The 6,286-nt window shown below is 42.7% G+C and overlaps 1 long non-coding RNA gene across 1 annotated transcript in view; it reads left to right on the top strand.

Moving 5' to 3' along the window:
* The first annotated feature begins 285 nt into the window (after nt 1-285).
* LOC109303131 overlaps nt 286-6,286 on the top strand; it is a 16,933-nt gene continuing 10,932 nt past the window's right edge. Inside the window, exons 1-2 of the long non-coding RNA XR_002099017.1 lie at nt 286-1,011; nt 3,770-3,969. This is a non-coding gene — a long non-coding RNA (uncharacterized LOC109303131). The remainder of the gene's footprint in view (nt 1,012-3,769; nt 3,970-6,286) is intronic.

Below are 6,286 nucleotides of genomic sequence, written 5' to 3'. Positions count from 1 at the left end.
GAACAGTGCTTCAAAATGAAATGAAATGATGAAATGAAACACTGTCCTTTCAAAACGGTGGAATGGAAGTCAAAACAAAATGGTGCTGTTTTGCGCAGCCCTATCACTAACTGCCGGTCCCAACTTTGCACCACCTCTCCCCCATGGGCTCCACTTGGATCTGCTCTGGCTGTGCCACCAGGAGAGGTGGGAGGGGGGCATCATTTTAGGCCCCCCTCACAAAAATAAAAGTTGGTGACTGTGGTCAGAATAATTCTTTTACTTTCCTTTCATCTAGGAAGAGAGTACCCTTTATTGTAATAGAGCCCAGGGCATCCATAGTATTTAATTCCAGAGGGTTGTACATGTGTGTTGACTGCATTAGCGCAATTTTAGGTGTACCTAAAAACAGGTATAAACACGACCAAACTTCTCTCTTCTCTCTCTTTCTGTTCCTCATCGATCAAAAAGTTAACTTGAATTAAAAAAAAGAATATATCAGGAGGAAGGGTAGGTAGGAACATATTGGACTGAGACAATTAGAAAGCAGTTATTTAATCTTGGTAGAATATAGTGTGGAATATAACCTGTTAATGCTGAGCATATGGATTGGCAATGTTCCACATTGCTGAATGTTATTTCAAAAGCAATTAAGTACCTGTTGTTTTTTTTTTTGTTTTGTTTTAAACAAGTAGCTGATTCATATTAGACATTTTGTGCCAGAATTTCAGAACTGGGTTTGTGTTTGTGCCTAATATGAACACAAACTACAGTTAGATAATCAGTCATTTGTGTGTGCAGTTACTCATAGGTGGCCACAAGTCCTTGAAGAAACAGTTTAAAATGTGTCTTTCATGTTGAAAGACTTTGGTAAAGCGGTAAAACCACATTGTGGACATAGGAAAAAACTGGGCAACTACTATAATGTTATCTTTTGTTTATTTTTTTTAGGGCGCCAATGCCTCGGCTTTAGAGAAAGAGATTGGTCCAGAACAGTTTCCAGTCAACGAGCACTATTTTGGTCTAGTTAATGTAAGTTTTACTGGATAATTTGATTGCTTTGAAATGCCAAGTGTGGGTTTGATAAGTGACAGTGTTGAGGTGGAATGAATAGTTTACAAAACTAATTCAACTTCTATGGAAAGAAATTACTGAAATCTTACTTGTTGTGTATTTAACATTTGAAACTTAAGTATCACATTGCATAAAGGTACAATATGTATATTAGAATAAATATAGAACTATTTCTCATGTTATATTCACTTTTAACACTGCTTTTTCAGACTACTATATGTTAAAGCAGGGAAGTACTTATTATCACAGTCTGAATGAAGAATTACGTGCAAAAACTTAAAAGGTCACTGCCCTTTTCAAGTTGAAGTACTCGGTAACTGAGGCTGGTTACAGACGTAAAAAAAAACAAACCAGCACTTTATTTTAAGCTCAGCGTGCCCCCATGTTGAGCGCAGTGCATGACCAGAAGAGGCATTGTGTTAGTTGGACCCAGCTTGCCCAGCATCTGTATAGATTGGACACTTCAGAGGGCTTTTTGGCACTTTTCTCTAATAGCTGATTCAAAGTGCCAGAAAGCCCCACTGAAGCACCCGATATGCACAGATGTTGGAGAGCTGGGTTGAACTAGTGCACTTCCTTTTCTGGGAAAGTGCTGGGTTTTTTGTTTTGTTTTTTTTCCATGTCTGTCAGTGCCGTAAATGCCATAATAAAGATTTAAGAGGCAAGGGTTACATTTTTGTTGAAACTTTGAAAAATATTAAATCCAAGAAGACAACAAGTATGAAAAGTTTCACTTTTATTCAATTTAATGATTACATTTTAATATATCTGAAAATCTAGTGTCTGGTGTAATAAACCATTAATGCTTTTGAGTGAAAAATGTATCATGTTAACAATTCTTGCATAACTATTTGAGGTAGCATAGGACACTTTAAATGGTTTGCTTTTGTGTGCTATGAGAGTGATAGACTTCACTGCTTAGGGGTTGAAGGCCTGATCTCTGGTTAAGGGTGAGGGTTGACTTTGGCAAATGACTTTAAAAGCCAAGCATTCATCAGATATTAGGAGCCTGCAAATGAGACCGCAAGCATGAAGTTTTTACGGAGAGTTTGTAGTGGTTGGTTTGACAGGGACAAGGAAGGAAATGGCAACTTACCAGTAATGAATGCAGAGACTGACTGGACGCAGGTTGTGTGTGTTATAAGTATGAACAGGTAGCCAGGCAGTACAGGATTATGTTCAGCTTGTTTAGGGTACAGATTATGGTCAGTAAAAAACAAGCAAAATGTTTGTATAGTAGAACCTGGTTTTTGTGCATTGGGTTGGTTTATAACTTGCTTAATAATTCACCGCACTTTGCTGAATTAAGGACTAGCCGCTCAGCTAACTGCTGTGACTTTTTTACTTTCAAGAGTGCTGGTTCTCTACTCAGCTGGAGCACAGCAATGGTCCTGAAAAACTGAGTGAAGTACCACGCTTTAGAAATACAAACCGCATCAGGCATCTGAAGCAGCTCACAGCTGTTTACTGTGATTTTGTATACCCCTGGTTAGTTTTGCAAACTCACATCTTCACAGGGGATTACAAAGATAAACTAAAAATCAACTGGACTGGGGAGCTCAGGGACTTCAAAATTCTACCTCTCTTGTCAGTTCAAGTTCCTGATAGTTTTAGCATCTTTGGAAGAAAGAGAGAGAGGGGCAGGAAAACTTGTTGGAAGGGGCTCCAGACCTAAGTGGATGAAAGGCCACCTCAAGATTTCCTTATTAAAAATAAGGAAAGAGCGTTCAGCAGAGAACGGTATGCATCAGATCAAGAAGCATCAGCCTAAAGTAAGAATTGCAAAGTCAGGCTGATTTTAGATCTTGCAAAGGATATTAAAACAAACAGTAAAAGTTCTTCAGTTATGTACGTAAGGGACTGAGGAAAGAAGCTGGGCAACTATGCAGTGACATTGAGGTAGAGAGAACCTTGGTGTGGCCAAAAACTAAGTACTTTTCCTCAGTTTTAACAAGGATAGTGATGCTGGCCATGGGGGCAAAAGCAAGATGATAATAGAATTGAGAAAATGAAGAAGGAAATTACCAGGTTGCATGAAGCTAAATTGTGCAGTGTACAATTTCCGTTTCAGAATGGAATGGTGGAAATACTACTTGGAATTGCTAGTCAGGCTGACACCATATGATTGGAAAATAGTAAATGTAGTTTCTATACTTAAAAATGAAATCTGACCTACTGCAGGGCTATAAGACTGACCTCTGTAGTGTGCAAGGTGTTGAACAACAGATATTGAACAAAAGAACAACTAAAGACAAAGATTTAAAAAAACAGGTTAAAATGCAACATAAGCTGACCACAGGTAGATCATGATAGAACCTAGAATCATCCCACCCAGTTACAGTCATAGTAAGCTATAGTTGTAAGAACTGCTGCAAATCTCCTGTATACTTGGGCTCCTACAAATGACGTGTATAAATTAAGATAAATATATAAATACAATTCTGCACTAGTTTAGTTTTTGCTTAATTTAACTTTCAATATCATGATTTTGTGCTAAATTAGTATTTACATGTTCTGTATTTTACTAACCCTTTCTCTTATTAGCTTAATATCCTCCTGCCCCCTAGAAGGTTGTCTTCCTTCCACTGAGTTTGGATATTCACACTGTACAGACTACTATCCCAATAAAAGATGGATTCAAAGCCTCATACTCTACCTTCTGCTACTTACTAGCAGTTCACTTCCAGACTTTTTCCTTCCTTTGTCTCCCGTATAGGAATTGTCTGTGAGAAGATTGCATCTAAGAGCAACAGAAGCCTACCGCCAGCAAGAGTTCCAGATTAAGTAGGGAGTGATATATGAAGAAAAATACTAATAACACAGCCTCAGGGAATTGGGAGAGGAGCTGAAAGAAAAGTGTCTAAGAAAAGGAGCTTTCTCTTTGTTGGTCCCATTTCTACATGAAATTTGGAGACAGTAATTCCCTATTCAGTAATGAAATTTTGTATGGTTATTTCCTTGATTACATTTTTGTGAGATGTAGATCAGGCAAAGGTCTGCTTTCCTAAATTCACCTGCATTATTTCTTTATACATCCAACACATCTAAGGTAGACTTGTTTAACAGATAATTTAAAATGCCTTTTTTGTATAGTTACAAAACTACAAAAAAACCTCTGGTAGCAATATTTTATGGTAAATGCAGGTGCACACAAAGGCTAAGTACAGACAATCAAAAAGTCTAAGGCAAAATCAATCTAAGTTATGCAGTTATCTGTAAGTGGCCTAGTGTAGATGGGTAGCAAACAGTATACACATTCGTAAACAGTCTTTGGTGGTTGGGGACAAAGTGGGGCACATAGGCTGCCTGCACTGGCTGAGGTCTGCAGGTCGGGGGCGCTCCCGCAAACTCCTTGACTGCCAGAGACTGTCAAATACAGCCATGCACCCAGGCCACCACTGGTTGGCTGCTGGGCATGGGCAGGCACACCCTCATACCTCTCCTGACTCTAGTACTCTGGGACTCTGTAGCTGTGGGCCAGAAAAGCTTTGCAGCACTTCATGTGCCTATGGCTTAGGTACCTGTTGGCAATGGCCAAGCCACAGAGGTCACAGGGTTGCCTCCATGCAGGGCCAGTCCTGATGTTCTGCCGCCTGCTGCCCTGACCCTCCAGAGGCAAGCTGTCCACACTAGCTCTGGGAGTGGTCCATGTTGGGGTCAGGCTGGCAGGGTACCTGGCTCTGGCCACCAAGATGTGTGCAGAAACCAGGGTTGGGCTCCATGGGGCTGTGCCTGAGCACAGGGGCATGAGAGTCCCTGGCTGGAAGTGCAGGAGTTAGGGTCTGTTGGGTTTTGTGGGACTGTGCCGAAGTGTGGAGGTTCTCTTGGGCTCCATGTCGTATGTGTATGTACATCGTAGGGTGCTTCGTAAGAGGGTGCAGGGGCATGGCCTGGGGACTTTGGTTCCCAGGTCTCGGGGCTCATATAGGGAACACAGATGCCTCCCTTCCCACCCTATGCTGCCTACCTGCAGCTGATAGATGGCTGGAGGCAGGAAGTGAGGCTGGGGAAAGAGTCTGTGCTGGCTCAGCTCTGGGAGAGCTCTGGTACAGGGCCCACTGGAAGCTTGACTAGAGCAACTGATTGCAGGTCTAGTGCTAGCATGCCTGCCTGCAAGGAGAGAGTTGTGGGGGACTACAAAGGAGTCAGGGATGCTGTAGGACAGTGATCTAACTTGAATTGGTAGAGCAGGGGTCAGCAATTATTTTGGGCAAAGGGCCGCTTACCAAGTTTTGGCAAGCTGTCAAGGGCCACATGGGTAGCCCCCCCTTGACAGGTGCCCTGCCCCTTGGTCTCCATCTTGTGACCAGAAGTCCCACCCCCTAACCCCTGGAAGTACTCCTTTCAGCAAGGGGTTTTGCCATCTCAACCAGAAAAATACCAAATTTTATTCTAAAAAGTGATCATCTACAACATTCATTAATTTGATTTCAAAAAATATTTTTGTCCTGATTTACATGTGTTTGTTTGTGTAGTGTATGCACAGGTGACTGTACAATAGCTTAAAACAAAGTCTTGTTCTTATATATTGTGGGGGGTGGGTATAGGTTTGTGTGGGCTGTGGGTGTGTGGGTATGTGGGGTGTGGGTGGGTATGCATAGATTCATAGATGCAAGAGTTGGAAGGGACTTCAACAGATCATAGAGTCCAACCCCCTGCCTAGGCAGGAAAAAGTGCTGGGGTCAGATGACGCCAGCCAGATGCCTATCCAGCCTTCTGTTAAAGACCCCCAAGGTAGGGGAAAGCACCACCTCCCCTGGAAGCCCATTCCAAATTTTGGCCATCCTTACCGTGAAGAAGTTTTTCCTAATATCTAGCCTAAATCTGCTCTCTGTCAGTTTGTGACTATTGTTCCTTGTTACCCCAAGAGGCATCCTGGTGAACAGCAATCCCTTGCTGTATCCCCCCTAATGAATTTGTAGGTGGCCACAAGATCACCTCTCAGCCTTCTTTTGTGGAGAGGGAGTGTGAGGGGAGGGTGGCTGACATTTGTGTATGGCAGTGCGAGGGGAAGCGTAGGCACATGTCTATGGAGGAGCGTGTGTGTAAGAGTCACCCTATGAACACACACACACACACACTCTCTCTTTCTCTCTCTGCCCCTGTGCCTGCCAACATGTGCGCACACATACACACCCCTACCAGCGCGGTCCCATGCTCCTCAGTCCGGGGATGCATCTGGGAGCCACGGGCATGTGGTAATGGAGCAGGACGGGGGCGGGAAAGCAGGGAA

This window comes from Gavialis gangeticus, unplaced genomic scaffold (assembly GCF_001723915.1).
Source record: "Gavialis gangeticus isolate Ggan-Ray unplaced genomic scaffold, GavGan_comp1, whole genome shotgun sequence".
In the NCBI taxonomy this organism is placed as follows: domain Eukaryota; kingdom Metazoa; phylum Chordata; order Crocodylia; family Gavialidae; genus Gavialis; species Gavialis gangeticus.
The sequence above is the reverse complement of the archived record's forward strand: the minus strand, read 5'-3'. Positions and strand labels throughout refer to the sequence as shown.